This window comes from Accipiter gentilis, chromosome Z (assembly GCF_929443795.1).
Source record: "Accipiter gentilis chromosome Z, bAccGen1.1, whole genome shotgun sequence".
In the NCBI taxonomy this organism is placed as follows: Eukaryota; Metazoa; Chordata; class Aves; order Accipitriformes; family Accipitridae; genus Astur; species Astur gentilis.
Window position 1 is genome coordinate 19,318,400 of NC_064919.1, and position 20,086 is coordinate 19,338,485.

At 46.2% G+C, this 20,086-nt stretch overlaps 1 protein-coding gene across 4 annotated transcripts in view; it reads right to left on the minus strand.

Annotated features, from left to right (window-relative positions):
* Positions 1 to 13,885, minus strand: part of SEMA6A (semaphorin 6A) — a 112,593-nt gene extending 98,708 nt beyond the window's left edge. For 3 of the 4 annotated variants that reach the window (XM_049795730.1, XM_049795729.1, XM_049795727.1), the window contains exon 1: positions 13,327 to 13,885. The gene's annotated coding sequence lies outside the window, so the exon portion shown is untranslated. Of the gene's footprint in view, positions 1 to 11,456; positions 11,623 to 13,326 lie in introns of those variants that run through there. The other variant, XM_049795728.1, reaches the window with a different exon arrangement.
* Positions 13,886 to 20,086: the final 6,201 nt, after the last annotated feature.

Sequence of the window (20,086 nt, forward strand, 5' to 3'; positions counted from 1 at the left end):
ATGACTATTGTTAAGAAAATTAAGTCTGCAAGATGCTGTGTCTCAAGCAAGACACAAATGAAATGGTTTAAAATAAGCACTGAGTTCACATGGGATTGACCTGAGGGAAAATCCAAATCCAGGTGCACACTATTTCTCAAGAAGTTAAAAAAATTGATTGGAAAATTGAAAATTAAAACAGCCTTAGATTTGTGGGTCAAACATATTTCTAGCTGATTTCTAAGTCACTTTTTAAAAAAAAAGAATTACTTAAATTACTATTTCTTTATTCTTCTAAACACTGGAACAACATACAGCTGCTGCAGTCTATTTTTCTGCATCTTGCAAAAACTTTATATAATTCTAAATTCTGGAAGCTTCTTTAAACATAAGAGAGTATTTAAATACTCTTCTGAGATACAGAAAATATACTCCATACAAGCAAGGGGAAGTGCTGGAACTACTGCCAGAAACTATTTAATAGCTTGAAGCAATTTCTACCCTCCTGTTTGAACAGGAGGGAAAAAAAAATATTGTTTAAAGGACATGGAATCTCTTTCTGTCTTCCCTTCTCTCTCAAAAATTCAACTAATTTGCCTTAACTTGATCTGTGCTTTTAGCCTCAGCTCCCTGTGATTATTGAAGAACTAAACAGTAAGATAACAGGAGCTCAAGATAAGACCAACCAAACGTTAACCTCGGACACCGTTTTGCTAATGCGCACAGTCACTGTTTCTGCTCTGTGTAAGCTGTATTATTTTGTGTTCAACTGGTTGCACTTGTGTAGTTTGATTGTCTTATCTATCCTGTAGGGCTGAGCAAAACCGTGCAACCACTGAAACTAAACATGAATTTATTTTCTGTAAAAGCAGGGCTGAGACATGAAAGCTGTGAGAGAATCTTGTTAGCAGTTCCTTGTGTAGGCAGCATGTCTCACTTTAATCATGTGCATTACGGCCTTTACCCATCGCTGCGAATTCACTCCTAGAGCTTTTCTGCACATCAGTTTGGCTAACCCACTTTCTAATGTCTCTGTCTCTGTCTAAGAAAGCTGAAAACTATATTGCTTCTTATACTGCAAACAGCAAGACGACACACACTCACACACACAGACAAAATCAGTGCCTTTGAAGAGCATGGCTTGTGTCCATCATTCCTTGGTTTTGTTCCATGTTTTTCACTACCCTGAAGCGTCTGCACTGAGATTTTGAAACACAAGAGGGCAGGCTACATGCAAACGAAAAAGTACAGTGCATTTTCCTATTGGTTTTCACAATGTAAATAGCCCAGCGGAACAGACTGTCGGAAAGAAGCATTTCTCCCTTTCAGTATAAAAATATGTGACCAAGCTCTTCTTCTGTTACTCTAGACAGCATACTATTAGTTATAGCTGTACCCCTGCATTTAGAAACTGTGTCAAAAAGTGAAAGGCCTTTTTCTGTTAAAATCTGTAGCAATTTCTGAGGCAACTATGTAATGGTGAGAAAAGTTACTTGCCTCTTCTTTCCAGGCTTTGACACGCAACCCAATGAAAATACAATGGATTCTCTCTCAGTAAATTCCACCCCTTGAAATCTTTAAGGCCCTCCCCCCAGATATGTATTTCAGTAAAAGTGTTGTGCTCCTTCTTACACAACCCTGGTTTTTAAATGAGGGTAGTTGTTAGAGTAGGCTGTCATATGATGGTTGTCTAGAAGTAGGCAGCGTAGCTGCAAAGTAGCACTCCAGCCCCCCTACTAACACATGCTCTGCTGGTTTACTGCTGAAAAATTTCCAGTACTAGACTCTTTGAAGCTAAAATATCAATTCAGTGTATAGATGCCATTACAGTACAATGTCTTCTTGATGGTTTTGGTATGGTCATAAGTTAATTTCCTCCAAAGAATTTAAATTTCGGTAATTAACAACTCCTACTGAAGTCAACAAGGTTTGTGTGACAAACATGAACAAGTCGGAGGTTAGGTTTTCTAGACAAATCCCCTGCCTGGTGAAATAAATATGGACATGCAATCTGAAGCAAAACTGTGCCCTCATTTTTCTGTTTGATGTTTAACAGATCAAAAGTTAGATCCTGCTAACCCATATTTTTGTGCCTCGGCCCAGCTCCTCTGCACCTATCTACATGAGCAATGTAATTGCTTCTGATTATGTATTCATGTAAGCTAAGGCGACTTGTTTGAATAAAGGTTTACAGCTGGGAATCCAGATATTTGGATCTTGGGAGCCTGGCACAAAGAAGGAGGTCAGGATTAGTCCTCTAAAAAAACCAGTGGTGTAAGCATCTGTGTAGGTGTTCCAGGTTTTGAAAAGTTCTTTAAGTTCTTTGACTGTGACAACAACGAATTCTTTCATCTATTTCAAACTAAAACAGATTACTGACCATTTATGGAAAAAAAAAAAAAAAAAAAAAAAAAGAAAAAAAGAAAGAAGTCTAAAGAGCTGATTTGCTATTCAAGGTAAATCAATGCAAGCATTCTTACAGACTCCTTCTCCAACATTAGCAGTCATTATACAGTCTACATTTTCCACCCTTCTGCAGCACATCACCAGCATTTAGTTGCACCAACATGTTACCAGAAAGGGCCTGGCTGAATTGCCTCTGCTACATAAACAACATTTGAGTTGGGTGCTATTTGGGTTAGCAAATGACGTTACCTCTAGGTTTTCAGCTACACAAGAGAGCTTATGACAAAAAGGGATGAACACAAACAAAAACAATTGGTAAAAAATGTAAAGGGTGCACTGAAAAGGAACTAGAATTTGTGTGTCAGAGAACTTACTCTATTCCACACTTTACCTTTTATTTTTGCAGTTTTTCTCTGATAGATAGTTTAACACATGTATGTAGTACTCTAAGAAAAATGTTCTGACAAATCAAAACTGCATTATTCTCACAGCCAGTCACCAGCTTTCATCTCACACCTTCAGGCTATTAGCTCCAGGTTGGCTAAATTTGCCTTTCGGACTATACATGCTGTTGAGCACGAAAAGGAATTTTTTTTATTTTTTTTTTTTTAAATCTTGGGAAAGGAAGTGTGCTGGCATTATCTCTAGGTCTTACGCTTAGAACAGGATAAAGTAAAAGAGACGACACCACCCTACAATATATGCGTCTCGTGACGGAATTAATCAGTGTATCTGAACATGCTGAACTTCCCTACAACAGAATTAAAAGGAAACACCTTGCAGATAATAATGAAAAAGTGTAATAGCTCATGCAAAAATCTTTCCTCTTCCCACAGCAGCTCTTTAAGGATTCAGTTCTCGATTTCTTTTTAAAGAAAAACAAATTCCTATTCAAATTAAAGAATAATTTCACCAGCTGAGAAAAAAAGCATCCCAAAGAACCACTAGAAAAAAGTTTGTCTTCTTACTTCTCCGTGAAACCTGATAATATTAATTGCTTTCCAAGAACAAAAAAAATTCTGCGCATTGTATTTCTATAAAAGAAAGTCTTACTGCATGGACACAGTCCTTAAAAAATATGTTATATAATCACGCTGCTATAACAGACTACAGTAAATTTAAAAAAATCAATTTAACTGTGGTCATTTCTGATTAACATGGTTAGGATCAGTAAGTTCTAATTGCAAAAGCTGTGCATTTGTAATTAGTAAGTACAAATTACTCAGAAGCAGAATGGGTCGAACACTATTATAAATTTATACACATAGTACCAAATCCTGTTCACATGGAAAACTAAATTCAGAAGTCTATTTTAATGCATGATGCTCTTCTTTCATTAGAGAGCTACGACAAAAAGCCAGTACTATAAAGACTATGACCCAAAGTTCAAGATTGCAGTTAAACAGCCTGCGATCCTCTCTATATAATAAAAAAAAGGCATTTTGAATCAAATACCAGGCTGCATTTCACCATGCTCATGGCGTGAAGTTCTAGTCACGGAAGATAATCCCGTGGGACTCGACCTCCTCTCCTTTGCCATCAGGCAGCAGACGCTGAGCTGTACCCTGCGTGTAAAGCAAGCGGCAGAAAAGCAGCTCCAGGTGGCACAAAGGCATCCCATCCCATCCCATCCCATCCCATCCCACCTTTTTCCTCGCTCTGGCATTTTGGGACGGGATGCAGTAGCGTCCTCCCGGCCCGCACCGACGGCGACCGTGGCTTTTCCCAGGCACCGCGCGCGGGCCAGGGCTCCAGCCGCCGGCCCATCTCTCCTCGCCACCCACCCGCTCCGAAGGACCGCGCGGGGCCGGGGGGTACTCTCCCCACAGCCAGGGACCAGCTGCAGGCACCGGGCACGCTGAGGCTGAGCTGGGGGACACCTTTCCTCTCTCTCATGTCCCTTCGTGAGCACGCAGCCCAAGCCAAGCTTTAGCCTGCCAGGAATATTCAGGCAGCAAGATGCTACTCCACGTGTGCAAGATTTGCAAAGCAAACTCCCTAACACTGCTAAAAAGACACAAATACAACAACTGCTTTCCCAGAGATTATTATTTTCTTCCCTTGATGAGGTTAGCACATTCGATGCTAAAATTCAGCTGCTTGGGGAACTTCTGCGACCAACCACGAACAAACAGAAAGAACTGTACTGAACTATAATGTAAATGGAGTAAGGGCTTGTTGCTGAGGCATTCAGTAGAAACTCTTCTTTACTCTCCAACGGGAACAAGACTGGGCCTCTATCCTGACTACGCAACCACTTATCACTCACTCCTCTGTTTCTTGCAGGTAAAAAATAAATAATAAGCAATAAAAATCATTAATTAAAGAATGCACAAACATACCTTACAGAACTGCTTAAATTAATTTGAATACAGAGCAATTCTATACCTACCCTGAAACTAAATGGAGTACAATAAATCCTGAAAAGAAAAACACAACTGAATTTGTACCTCCACAGCTTTTGACCTAAGATATTTTTCCACTGTAACAATTTTTTTATGCAATCACCAGCTCCCTTCGAAAGGGAACTACAAAATGACCAGGGCGTATTATTTTGTTCTATCAGACTGTCAATCTGCTAGATACATGCACATCTTGCGTTTAACAGGAAAAAAGGCTGGGATTAATTTATGTAAAATATGCATATACAACAGAGTGCACTACATCCAGACTATAAAACAGAAACCTCCGTACTATGTGAGAGTATAAAACTACAAATACGAATTTACTGTGCATCTACCAGCAAACAAAGCTTTGTCATCTTTAAAATTCATGTGAAATTTTTGGACTTCAATTTGTTCAGTTGGTAGCGCTCCTGAGGGTGGATTACAAATAACAGGCACATTCTCAATCTGCTTGTTGATCTCACTTGAAAAATTGACAAGATTGGGCAGTAAAGTCCCAAGCTGAAGCTTTAAAACTCATCTTTGAATGCAAGCTAACCATCTGAGAGTAAAAAAAGTGGCTAATTTTTCCAGATTAGTTCCAATTATACTGAATTCTTTAATCTAAACTGCACAGCTTTTAACATGATTCTTTGCTTGATGTGAATATTCAAAGCTTTTTCTTTGTGTGTGTGTGAACAGAAGATACGTATCAAGCTTATCTGTGCAAGAACCAAATTGCTTTATTAGAGCTGGAGGGAAATCAGTTAATTCTGGAGACACTGTAACGTAAAGTGCAAGAGAAATGGGATTTAAGTATCTACTAAAATGTGAGGCTTCTGCTCACACAGAAGTGATGAAAATTTTTTTCCCAATGGGAAAAGAAAAAGGAGACCATGATTTGCTTCGTGAAAGATGTTTGTGCATCATTTTGTATTACCCGTAACTGACAAAACAGTTAATATTCAGCATGACATTGACAAGTCAGTCTTCCAGCTACTTTCCTGTTAGACCTATTTACTACTTTACTATTACTCTCATTTGTCAAAAAAGCTCTTTCTGACTACTCACAGCTCCACATTTCTTAAAGTATGCATGTTTTAATGCTGAATTTGTGAACAGATATTGAAACATTTAAAAAAAAAAAATACTGCCAATGCCAACACAGTGCTGAAAGAGCACTAGTTCTGTCTGAAAAAAGTTTACTTCCCCTTTTCTACTTTGTAATTCAAGCTGCTCTGCAGCTAACAAAAGGGTACTTACTGTCATTTTATTAAATTTAAAGTAACAATAAACATTAACTCAGTCTCAAACATGATGTCATGCTGTATGTAGCTAGGTTAAAAGAGAATGTAAAACAAATTACCCAGATTGCTTAGGAAACCCTAAATGCCCTAATTTACCCAACCATTTATCAGCAGAACTAATGAAAACCTTTTTTTTTGCCCTTGCAATGGATAAAGGTAGCCATTAGTCTCTGAAGTTTTACCAGCAAGACAAAACAAAAAGCAAATCTTGGGAGTAAATATCAGCTGGACGTTCACATAACAAGGTCCAGAGAGACATATCCAGAAGTTTCCTCCCTCAGTCCAACTCTGAATAACATTGGATGCTGTTCTCTCTTCCTTCAGAGCTCTTCTACTGCCAAAATAACTGCAAGGCTTGCAAGTCCGAGTATATCTCAAGCCTTTCCCAAGGCACCCCAACACTATCTGAGGCACTGAAACTATGGCAACCGAATAAGCAAGCAGCTTCCATGATTAATAGATGAAGATCCCAGCGACAGTGCCTAGCTAGGCCATAATTCAGGAATGCAGGAGGAATTAGCATAGAATCCATCTCAATCCACCAATAAAAAGTAGATTTCGAAAGGCATCAACAAAACAGCAATTTTTTTTCTGCTAAAAAAGAAATATACTATGGAACTATAAACTGTTCAAATTCTCATTAACATTTCAATAAACGGCTGCCTCGAGTGCAAGTAGTGGATAAATGTTCATGAACAATGGTGAAGGAGCCAACATAGCAGATTCCCCATCTGACTATCAAAGTCATACATAGGAATACTCAATATATAGAACATCTGAGCGAAGCTGAGCAGACAGAGATAAGAAAGTAGAAATAATGTTTGCTGCAGCCAGGAATATATTTGGACACAGTTTTTCCTATTGTGTTGGGGATTCATATGAGAGAGTACTTTTTCCACCCGCTGAACTGGAACACCCGACCATATCTGTTATATACTCTACACATTTTCATTATTAGAAGGCCCTGTGAGTCTGTCAGGGTCATTGCAAAATTGATGAGGGTTAGGAATACCTTTTTTTCTCAACCGCATAATCAAACTTCCACTATTATCTCCAGTAAAAATACGAGTACTATAGTCCTCATCCACTAGACACTCTCAGGCTAAGGTGAAAGGGTGTAATAAAAATATTCTTTATTTCCTTCCACTTTCATAAATGTTACGTTTTCACTAAAGGCAACTGGCTACAAAGCTCATAAAAGCATCAGAATGCTTTTTTGCGTGCGTCACACAAAGGGTGTGTGACCCTGCAGTCAAGGCATGGCTTTACCTGGGGAGGGTGAGGGAGAAGGAGCCAAAGGCTTCCCATACCGAGGACAGCACACATGCTGCCGTGTCGCATGATATGCTGCAATGCTGTGCATCTGCCCCCAGAAACTTTAACTTCAGCATTGCATGAATGTTGTAAAACTGTATTTCTGTAGAAAGTTCCTCAGTAGCAGTTTGTCAGTAGCTAAAAAAAAACCACCAAAAAACGGCATGGGGTAGTCCATGATATGTGAATTTCAAGCATCTAGTCTAAATACTCGATATAGAAATGCCTATTATTAACAATACTTTTAAAGGAAAGGTCATCACTGAATGTAGTGAATTACCATATGTCTTCACTCTAGAGATACAGCAACTGGCAGTTCTGTTAATAGCTGGTTTATCTACTTCATTTTACATCTCTATTTCAGCCACTAAAGAAACACTTTGGGGCTTGGGGAAAAATTCCTTTCATACAAAAATGACTCTATATTCACACAGAACATAGTACACCCCTCCTTTTGGCTGATAAATAACTACAGTTCTATACTGGGAAACACTTCAAGAGGTTTTGCAGCGAATTACGGCGTAATTCATATTGGGTTTTTCTCGTTTTCTTCTTCCTTTTTGGAAAGCTGTTTTCTTTAAAAAGTGGTATCTACTTCCTTTTTTTATTAAACTATAGCTGGAGCTAAACTTTAGATTTCAGAGGGCATAAGTCTGGCAGCCTCATTTATGTTCATCTGGTGCATGAAAGCCGAGAATATGATTATTTTATGGGGGGAGGCATAAATCTCTCATCCCCTTCCCTATTTCCAGTGGCTCCACTACTAATTGTTAGCAGCCCTTGTAAATCTGAAGCGGCAAAACCTGCAAATGCCTCTATGCCTGTCTTTCAAGGAGCCCCTCCTAAGACTTCCAGAATACCCTGAAGTTGTAGGTGCATACCTCTTTTCTTCTACGTTTTTTTTAAATCCCTCAGTTTCCATACCATGTTTAATTTTGAATCCTTTCATGTCTTCCAGCTGCTAAAATACGATGGGGACCCGCAGAAGACAGGCAGGACATGCAATATGTATAATTATAACACAGTAGGTGGCACTCTTCCCTTTAAATCCTGAAGCAGTACCTTGGAGCTGTGCTGCCATACTTGCCACCTTGCAGTCAAGACCCAAAACCAAAGCATCGTTCACCATGGACAATTAAAGATCCCTTAACATTGTATAAATGTGAACATTTGGTTATTTCCATGACCATAGGTAATGGTTTAGTTGTCTCACAAGACAGCACGTTAAGAAAACAAAGACAGGCAAACTCCGGTCTGGCAGGCTTGCACTTGAACTGGAGAAGTCCGCTTCTGCCTTAACAGACCCTACGCACATCTAAGCTGTTCCTCATTCAGAAGACTGGTATGACAGGCCAAAAATAAAAATATTCCTTCAGAAAGGTGTCAGGCTCAGGCCCAGGCTTCCCCCTAGCTGCTTGTTTCTGCCTTTGAACTCTGTTCATGGTTGCTGTATGCTGTTGATCAGCAGCCAGATTCCATGCTACCACGGACTGTATTGATCTCTGTGTACTCCTCACCTACCTCAGAATAATCCTGATGCACAGAACTAATGAGCATAAAATGCTCAAACAGTCACCAGTAAAAAGCGTTGCTTATTCCTCTTATTTTTCTGTTGCCCAGCCAAGACAAAGCCTGTCACAATTTGTCAGACGCGACTTGCTCTGTAACACGCAGACCTTGGTCTGACTTAACACTGAAGGTCGATCCAGAGTGAATGTACTCGCACCATAGCTTCAGGTCCTTACCAAGAATTGATTCCTAACAGAGAACAGTATTTTCAGATTGGGGCCTAAACGTGAAAAAAAGTCCCTATTTGAGTAAAATTTCAGCAACTGCCTTTACTCTCAGAAAATTACTCAAGGAAGCAAGGCTTCGCTGGGTGAGCAAAGCTTACTTGGGTGAACGAGACTGGGAAGGATAAGGGCTGTAAGAGGTGAAATACTGCAGCATCTGTATCAAATTTGGATAGTGAAAACTTCTTTTAGTATGGTTCAACTTTTCTCTAGCATATGCTATGTCTAATAGAGCTGAATGTTATTTTCCAGAATTTACCCAGTTGTTTGTTTTCAGCACTCTGCTATAGTGTATGGGAGTCAGGTACTATACACAAAACATTTGTTTGGGTAGTATAACAATGTGTTCTTGCAAACAAGTTGGATGCGAGGCATGTATTAGCTCAGGTCAATTTAATCCTAAAACATTTTATGTCTCCCCTGCTGTAAACCATGCAAGCTCCTTTCATGTGTATTTATGTATGGCTCTTCAAAACAAGATGACAAATTTCCCCTTCCCTTCACAAAACATGCACAAGCAAGTTCACAATCACCTACTTCCTTTTTAATGCAAACAGTTTTAGTCTGGATTTATCACAGGTCATTAATTTGATCTCTCTCCTTTTCTTTTCCCTTTTCAAAAATTCAATGAAGGCAACTCCTCATCCTTAGCCCGACCTATCTCCTTCGGTCTTAAACTCCAATAACTGCGATCCTCTATTTACAAACATTATGAGGGGATTATGGCTAATATTCACTGTAATCTTCAAGTAACTAGAGATGTTACCTAGTCACGCTTCTCGTGCATGTCAGTGCCCAATTATTTTTTGGTTCAAGTAGTATGAGTTCAGTTGATAAGGTTGGTTTTGTCATTAAGTAAGAACATACAGTTTTAATGTAGACTAATTGAGAATACATAGAACATCTGTGACCATATGATTCATCTTCCCTGTAAGTATTTACCCATGCTTCAAGCATTCAATTCCTACTACATGAAAAGCAAGTGTTGCAAATATACTTTATGGTATTACTTACTATTTTAAAATTCATTTAGCATTCCAACAGAAACCTCATCTGGGCATTCTGCTCCTGAACTATATTTCCATGAAAGCCAGAGATTTTCTCCAGTGAAGAGTGGAGGAGAATGGAAATCAATGTTTTTATGCATAGGAAATTGTCTGGCTTTAAAGAGAGTTAGTATATATTCTCTTTGTCTTATACCTTATGAGAAGCTACCATATTAAAAACAGGTTCCTTTTAGATAAAATTATACCCTAGACAGTGAAATGCCTTGGCAACTGTGCTTTTTTTTAAGAGTGACAAACCTTCCCGATCTTACTGAAGCTAGTATTTGCATTCAACCATGTACTAGGCAATTCCATGAAGAAAGGGGTTTTGCTGGAGCAGCCTCAAATTTCCTCACGATGTACATTAGCCTCATTATAAAAAAAAACAAAACAAAACAAAACACAAAAAAAACCCACCCAAACAAAACAGAAGTTAACCAGAGCAAGATAATTTTGCTTTTCTGGTCTGAAAACAAATGGCAAAGGCAGCCCTGAACATGGTAACAGCTACATAAATCTTAGTCTGAGAGAAACACCATAGAGTCCTCAAAATCTCCACGAGTTCTGTGATTAAAACAGCCTGACTCTGCTGGACTTTCTCACCGTTGATGCCAAAGGATTTACCCGCCAAGTAAAAACTACTTGGATGAGAATGGCTCACTGGATGACACTTAGATTAAATGAATGCAAACTAAAAGCAGGCACGGAACTAATTTTTGCAAAGACTGTGGGAAAATCACACCTCCAGCTACCATCTTTGAGGTTAGCTTAATAATTAATACCGTTGCTGAACCATACTAAATGAAAGTTAGCAGAATCTATGTCAAATAAAAAGCCACGGCATGCAGCCCTGTGACAGAAAACGGCTGTGGACGGTTGAGCTCTCCGTTATTTTACAACACCTGCAAGCCGCGTGTGCTTCTTCGAAAAAAATCAAGCGTTCGCCTTGCAGAGCCAGGAATTAGAGTCCTTTGCAATTTATCACAGGACTGACTGAAGCCTTTATTCCTGCCGTTCTATTAGTGAATCATTTTCTGCCTACAGCAGCTAGATATCCGCGCTGCACAGACGCTGGCACAAGCGCGCATGTTTACAAACTTCAAAAGCTGCAATTAGCTCGGGAGAGGAGCAGGAGAACAAATTTCCCTCTGAACAAGCGGTCAAGCTTAGAAAAAGACAGAGCCATTTGCCTAAGGAAAACCCAGCAGTTACCGCCTTGCGACTCACCCTGGGAAGAGCCAGGCAGGAGAGAGGCGGCGGCGGCGGGCAGAGGCGCATCTCCGCTGCGACTGACCGGGCTGCAGCCTCAGCCCCGCGTCCCCCGCCAGCCCCCCGCTCGCACGCCGGCCGGAGCCACCCCCGGGAAACGCCTCCCTGGGGCAGGAAGGAAGGAAGGAAGCAAGGGGCGGTGGGACGGCCGAGCCCTCGCTACAGGCAGGTACTTTCCCCATGCGTGATGAAGGAGAGTCAAACTTTTCGCCCCCCTCCCCGCCGGCGGAGCGCGGGGCGGTGCTGACCCTCAGCCGGCCCCAGGGGGGCTGCCCGAGCCTCCGCCGCCCCCCCCCCCCTTCCCCCGGCTCCGCGTCCCCAGCGCACCGCCGGCGGGAGCACGGCCCGGGGGGACGTGCGGGCTCCCGCTCTTGCGGAGCCGCAGCCAGGGCTCCTAACGCCATCTCGCCCTCGGCTGGGAGCCTTCCCTGCCCGCGCATACACGGGGATGGGGTGTGTACGTGTGTTGGGGGGGGGAATGCCTCCCCTCCGCAGCACCGCGTCCCCTCCGCAGCATCCCTCCCCACCTCAGCATCAGCGGCAGGAAAGCGCCCCGCCGCCGGCCCCGGGGCTCCCCGGCGGCGCGGGGCGCCACGCCGCCAGCCCGCAGCCCCTCTGGGAGGACTGGCCGAACAGAAACTCCTTTGTGCCGGCCGGATCTGTTATTCCCCCCTTATAAAAACTTTCTCTTTTTCCGCCGTTTCGCCCGGCTGTCCCGGCTCCGAAGGGAGGAGAGGGGCCGAAGGAGCGGCAGGGCGAGGGCCGAGGGAGAGGAGCCGGGCTGCCCCGCCAAGCTCCCCGCCCGCCGGGCCGCCCCGAGGGGTCCGGTCTTGCCCGGGCTCGGCGCCGGGTCCAGCCCGCCTGCCTGCGCTCACCGGCCGGGGAAGAGCGGCCCGCGGGAGAGAGGCTGGGGGCGCCCGGCAGAAAGGGGGGGGGGGGGGATGGGGGCGGAGGGAGCAACCCTGCTCGAGAGCCACCCTTCTCCCCGGGGCTGCGGAAGGGCAGCCGGCAGCCCCTCTGGGCCGGGGCCGGAGCGGAGGGGAGGACGGCCGCTGCCCACTGGGAGGGGAGCCCGCGACCCCAGCCCACGATCGCGAACAAAGCCCGGGGCAGCGCCGGGGCTGCGCCCAGGAAGAAGTTTCCTCGGTTCCCGGCCCCTTCCCCCAAAACGCAAGCCCTGTCTTGGGGGGAGGGGGGAATCAACCGCGACCCAACTACCCCGCGGAGACCGCGGGGTTACGCCTTTGCGCGGAGCGCCCACATTGTCCCTGTAACAAAGACACCCCCTCCCCGACCCAGCCGCACACGATACCCGGCGGCCCCGGGGTGAGCGGGCGGTGGCCCCGGCCCCGGCCCCAGCCCCGCCGGCGGCGTCCCGCGGCCGCCCCGCTCCCCGCCGCGCCCCGGCGGACGCGACCCCCTGCCGCCGGCCCGCTGCGAGCAGGGCTCGGGGCTGGGGAGGCGGAGAGGAGACCGAGCACCGCGCATGCAAGCCGTGCCAGGGGGCTAGGGCGGAAGGCTAACACGTTAAGGAGTTGGGGGGGGGGGGGGGGGGGGAGAGGTAGAAAAAAAGAGGGGGGGGGGGGGGGGAAAGGCGAAGCCACAAGATGCCTGCAAAGTGGCAACAGCAAGCGCAGCGTGTGCACTTGCAGGCGGCTCTTCTCCCCCTCCCTAAGCGCTGCAAACGCTGTCGAGACAGCAAGCGGCAGCCAGCCTTAAACCACGCACCATCCTCGCTTCTCCCGAGCCTGCCGGGGCGACCCGGGAGCCTTCCCTTCCGAGCAACCCCAAAACATCAGGTAGGGACACGGACGGGGGAGTACTGTACCTTTTCGGTGCATGTATCTAGGCAGCTAGAGGACAGAACTAGCTGATGTAGTGTCCCATTTAGTAATCCATTTAAGGGGATCTCTCTGGGAAACTGAAGCCACTCTCTCCTTTGCAATCCTTTGTCATTACTACATGTGTGCTTCCCGGGGGATGGAGTATTTAGTATTTCTACTTTCTGAATTGCAAATGCAATTTGTTCATTTCCAGTGATGGGCGAAGAGGGGAGGGAACAGGGAGAAGAAGAACAAGGGAAAAAAAACAACCACCAAACAAACAAACAAAAAACAAGCGTTAGCAACTCCTCTCCAGACCCAAATTCCACTACGGTCCACTCCAGTAAGTCCCCTTCAGTCGCGCCTCGAGAGGTAAGTCATTTCGGGGTCTCCTCCTGCTCCCTCTCTACCACAAGCGCTCCCGGTGCGACGGCTGCTTCAGGAAAACTCCTAGGCTGGAGGCACCCGCCGTGCCACGGCAGGAAAGCGCAGTCGCTCCTCGCCCCGGGCTGCCGGGCATTGGACTGTGCGCGGCGAGAACGGGGGAGCCGCTGTCTCCCGCTGCCTGCCGCCGCCTGCCGCTGCGCTGCCCTGCCTCCCCTCGGCGCCCGCCGCCCGCTTCCCGGCCCCTGGGACGCGGCTCCGCCGGCGGAGGCGGAGACAAAGCCCGGACTGAACGACGGCAGGCGGGCGGACGGGCGCGCCCCGCTCCCCGCCCCTCTTCTCGCCCCGCCCGCCACGACGTGCTCGGCAGCCCCGCCCCGCCCCGGCGGGCGGCGGGCGGTGCCCGGGGGGGGCGGTGCTGGCGGGTGAGGGGTGGGGCCTCGGCGGCTCCCGGCGGGGCGGCGGGGTGGGGGTCGCCGAGCCCCGGGCGGAGGGGGGGCGGCGGGCCGGTGCGGGGTGGGGGTGGCGCGGCTCCTCGTTCCAGTGCTCTTCACCGGCGACGCTGCTGCCAGCGCCGCCTCCCCGCCGGTGCTGAGCGTTACCGGGCTGGTGTCGAGCAGGTGCAGGCGGGGGGCGCGGGGGACCCGCCGCCCCCGGCCCCCGCCCGTGCCGGCGGAGCTGCCGCGCCGCCTCCGACCGTCGCGGTCGTTCCGTGCCCGCGGGGTGCGGAGACGCCCACGACCGACCAGAGTAGCCCGGAGCAGGGACGCTGTGCTGGGCAGCCGCCCGCTGCCCCCCGGGGGGGTGCGCGGCTCCTCGGCGGGCCGCGGGCGCGGCAGCAGGGGCCGCTGCGGAGCCCGGGGCGGCGGCGGCGGCGGGGCGCCGCGCATGCTGCCGCCTGGCAGAGGGCGCGGGGCCGGGCCGGGCCGTGTCCCCCCGGGCGCATCCCCCCGGGGCCGGGGCCGGGGCCGGGGCCGCAGCTGGCGGCTGGCGCGGGTCTCGTCCGGCCGCTTGTCTTCGTCTCCCCCTTCCCTCCGCCCAAATCCCGCCTCGGTGGTCGGTCGCTGCGCTAATCCCCGTCTCGGAGCCGATCCAGCCAGGAGCAGGAGCGAGCGGCGCTAATACATTAATCCCCCTCTCCCCGGCCCCGCGCCGAGGCCCCCAGCCGGCGGCGGCGGTAATCCCACCCCCCCACCCCCGGCCCGGCCCCGGTGCAGCGGGGCGATGCGGAGGCTGTGCCGGGGAGCTCTCCCCACGCCGCCGCGCACTGGGGCTGAGCCGCCTGCCCCGGCCCCCGCGCCTTGCCGCCCCCGCCGCCGCCGCGACGGCCCCGAGAGCGGGCGGTGCGGGGCCGCCGGGCTGGCAGACCCCGCCGGGGCCCGGCGTCGCTCAGCCGCTGCCCGCGGCCGCCGTGGGGTCCGAGCCGGCCGCCCGCCCGCCCGCGGGTCCGGCCCCCCGCGCCCCGCTGACCTCTCGGAGCGTGGGGGCCGGGACGGATAAGCTGCGGGAGCGGACTACGGTATAAGCCCGACAAAACAGCCCGAAGTCGGTGAGCTGAAACTCCGCGTGCACGTTGCTTTGGCGGCGGCACGCAGCCCCTCGGGAGTTCTAGCAGTAATTGCCACCCTCTAGATCTCGGCACGGAGAGCCTCTGGTTATTTCAGCGCGAAGGTATCTAGTTTCCAGAGGAGTCATTTACATGTGCAATTGCTTTAACGTGATTTATCGGGGGGGGTGGGGGGGGTGGGGTGGTTGGCGGGGGGGTGGGGGTGTGTGTGGTTTGGTGTTTGGGTTTTTTTTTTTTCCCCAGACCAGATAAGAGAAAGGACAGACTGCAGCTAGGGGATTTGCTGTCAGGCCACGAAGTGTGGCATTAAAATTAAAATAATTACTTGTTTATGACAGCCGTTTTTCTGCCTTTTATTTTCAGATAATGAAAGGACTCTGAGAAATTGGTTTTCATTCGGTATTTGATTTGGGACCTAAAATTACACACACATCTATTCAATTTCTAGTTGTTAGATTACAAGGGAAAACATTCATCTGTATGAAGGAAAGGTTTCTTCTTTCCTTCAGACAGTTTAAACTGAATGTATACTTAGGATCATTTTCTAACCAAAGGAACTGAGACTTAATATACATTTTCTTTCCCTGAAAATCTAAAACAGAAGCGAGTTCTGTACCAGAGTAATTGCTGGGGACAGATAAATTTTAGTGAAACAAACTTACCCCAGATCTGAAAGCAATTAGAGAAACTGAACCAGTACAAATAATTTCTGCATACCCAAGTGTGTGTCAGGGGGGTAAACCAGATGAATGTACCTTGATTTGCCAAGACCCCTAACCCCATCTCCACAAAAAGGCCCCCGATCATCTCGTGCTACTTCTCCCTCTGTCAGGAAATGAGAACAGAGGCCGAACACGGTCAGGTTTTGAGGAAAATACCAGTTCAACAATACCAAAGGCTGGCATTCAATCATTACATTGTGCTCAATCACTACATACGTTCTGAGGTGTTCAAAACTTCCACTGACTTTGTTGCATGTTGGAACTGTAAGCAGATCTAGATTGGGCCCTTACCATGGGCTTCAGATACTTCACAAATATTTCTGCAATACTGAATGGTTTATTTTACACTTGCATTTCTTCATTAATCAAAAAGGGCTCTCTGACAGAGAACACTTTCCCCTCCTATATTTAGGGTTTTGAAAAATGTGGACGGGATTTTTATATTTTGAAAGTTCTGCAGGAAGCAGAAAGCACTAAAAAATCCTATTTTCCAGACACTGGTACTGCTAAGGCATCACTTGCTAGAAGGTTTATACTCAGGTTCTTTTACAGAACTGTTTTCCATTCATCCATTTTCTTTCCCCCTCTTCAATTTCCAAGCCTGCACTGCCTAACTTTTTCACTTAAATCATACATTGTAGCCCTTTTTCATTTAACCTTCTCCCCAAATGAAAGTCGGCTCTTCTGTCCTTCATTCCCTTACTGCTTCTTCTGCTTTTAGTTTAGTAGAATTGATCTGCAAAATCAGACTTGTCTTCATGGCTTAAAAAAAACACCCTCTTTTACCTGACTCCCTGTTCCCTTTCTCTCTCTGTACCCAATCCAGTAAACTATTCTCAAATTTTCTCTCCCACCAAGTTTTTTAGCCTATATTCATGGAACTTTAATATCAATCTCAATTCTCCATGCTGTCGGATTTTCTGAAAACAGAGACACAACCTTATTTGTTTTGCTTAGACTAGTTAACAACTGTGGGCTACTCACACTGGCTTGGAGAAGGGAATTATTACCCTTATTGATGGAAAAAGACATATTTTTTCACTGGCTGCTTTTTGGCAGCTGCAGAGGTAGGGTGCAGTGGGTTTTCCAGTCAGGAATTGTTGGTGAGGTCTCCATGGAGCTGTTCATTTTGAAAGCCTGATCTGACCAATTCACACAAACTGTAGAGAAGTTCTCCAACTCTCTCCAGCTCCTCTTCAGCGTAGGTCTTTACCAAAGTTTTGACTTGAGTTTGTATGAAAACATTACCTCTACCCCTCCTTCCTAATCACATATGAAACTTGTTGACTTGAAGTTCGTGGGACACCTGGCCTGTATGGGGAAGGGCATTTGGTTCTCCCTCACTGGCAGCAGCTGACTCTTTCAGTTGGGCTGTGTGAAATTCAATGCCAGTTGGCATGCTGAGCCTCATGCTGTCTACAAATACATTTTCTACTCTACCAACTCCCCAGAGCCACGTGGCTGTAGGAGCAGCATCCCATTAGATGCAGTTCTGAGGAGCTGGGATACTGCAGAGGTGCAATGGTACTTTGTCGTTGAGCACATCCCCATTCATTATCTTCCCACATCAGAATAACCTGTGCAATGGTCCCCAATTTCTCTGTCAGTTGTTATTGCTAGATTCAGTTCAGTTCAGTTCGTTCCTGCACCTATTCCAAAGGTTCAGAGTGCAGCAGAGTTTTATGTTGACAAGAAACAACACATAAGAGTGGCAGAACTGAGGATTTTGACAGCTGTCTGAGAAACACAAAGCGGGGTTGCCCCAAGGAAGGTACGAGATGGTTTTGATGTCCAGGAGGCACTCAAAGCCTGTAATCTTAGGAGGGGTTGTAACTCCTTTTCCCCCTCTCCCATTCTGGCATCAGAGGAGATGCCTTTACCTGTGAGGATATATCTCACCACAAATAAAACCAAAATGGTGAGTGTAGGTACATCTTAATATAAAGAAGTGTTGACTTCTTTAATCTTACAGCAATAGTGAAAGCTCATCAAACTGTAAATATGATTTTTGTCAAGACTACATTATTAAATGCCTTGCAAAGTAATTACTCCTACACAGAGAAATATAAGATCTTTCTTTTAATCACTTTAGAGGAATTCACCAAACTCAGCTGTACCCTGAAAACGTGGTTGAAAGTGGAGAGGTTTTTAATCAGCATATAGCTGTTCTTGGACACACTGCAGCTAAAGGAAAGAAGACTCATAAAATCTAACGCAGACCCAATTCTCAGTCTCTTAATGTAAAATGGCAATGGGTCTTTTGCCCATTTAACTTCTGCAGAGTCAGGCTCATAGTTTAAAATTACGAGCGCTAGACATTTTACAGACCTCTGTAAACACGTAAAATGAGATTAGATTAAGAACAGGTAGGGCATGAACTTCCTCCATGGATGTCATATTTAATGGTTGGTGAATCCCTGCAAAATCCCTTCTGTAACTAAGGACCTTACTAGAAATGCCGCATTTTTAAGTTGCTGGATGACATATATGGATCTGCTTTTCTTAATCACTTTGTTCAGACATCTTCCAAATGGATACCCAGATGACTGTAGGCTGACTTGGGGTGTGCTCATCAGGGGCACCCAAAGCATTCAAAATTCAGGAAGGTAGTTCAAAATATTCACTGGAAATACCAGGGACTCCACTGAAGGATTTGCCTCTGCCTGGGAATGCAAAGAGAGTCTCTCTGTGCCAATTCTGTACAGGTTAGTCTTTATAACTATGGAGGATTTTGGAAGGCAAACAAGGCTGCAGAGCAGATGTTTTATGCAGGAGGCTGCCCTGGTCAGCCCCTGCTGTACTGTGCCAGAAAAATCAGCAGAAATTCATGTTGCGCTGTGAGCAACATTCACATGTCACTGTGTCATCTAGTTCCCAGAAGAGGAGAGTGTTACATGATGGTGAAATACGCGGAGAATACTGTGGATAGTGGCTGGACCATATGGTGAAGGGAGTGGTTCCCTGTTAAAAAACCAAAACAAGGGAGCCTGGAAGATCAATATGGGAAAGTGATGTAGAATTTAACAGTTGTTAATACCAACAGAAATTTGCAGAGTTTCATTATCAAATTACTCTAAACACACATGGGCCAGATCCTCCTTTGGTGTAAATTAACATAATCCTGTTAATGTTAGTGCATCCATATCAATTTTACCTGCTGATGACCTGTTTCATTAAAATTTCACCAGGAAGGTAGTGTGTGGTAATTTTTAACTAGCCTATCGAGCTCCACAACGGGAATATAACTGATCTGTTGTATTCCATAGGCAGTTGTTTAAGTCACTAGAAAAATTATTTGCTATTGAACTCTATCGGATTTTCCATAAAGGGAAGCTTACTGTCTTCACACATTGGATGTTGATGATCTCACATTAGTCTCTTCTAGTTAGTCTCTGAGAGGAAAATTAATCAGAAACTGTAGAGAGAGCATCTGAAGAAAGTTTTCAGGGTTTCTTTCCCATCAGTCTTATTATGGGAGAAGACAGTATGGTCCTCAGTTACTTCATGGTGGTTTAGTTTCAACTATTGTGCCCTACATTTTCAGTTCACTATTTCAGAAACTTCCCCTCCCCCCAGCTTTTCCAGCATTGTGCTTAGATGTTGCATCCTTTTTGAGGACAGTGAGGAACCGAACAGAATAAAATACGTCTGTCAGCTGCTGCTTCTGTTTATATGATTAAGGTTTGACACTAACTACTGAGTTGTTTGGACAGCAAGAGAAGAGGTGTAGAGAGACTCTCTGAAAACATGCAAAATATATTTTGATTGGAAAGTTAAGTCAAATTCATACAGTTTCCTTAGGGTAAATCCTCTGTTCTCATCAGGACTCCGTAAAATCAGGGGCTTGATCAAGAGCTTAAGGAAAACAGTGAGAAAAGAGATTTATTTTGGCTTTGTCTGGGTTCTTGCGGTGGATAAATATGGTCCAAAGTGAACCATTGCAGTGCCTCCCCAAAAAACAATGAACATTTCAGATCTAGATGGGGGAACTAAATGTAAAATTATCATAACTGAAAAGACAGCACTAAAAGAAGTCAGTATTATAATAAAAGTGTTTTAAATACAATTACAGCATCAAACTGAGTGCAAATC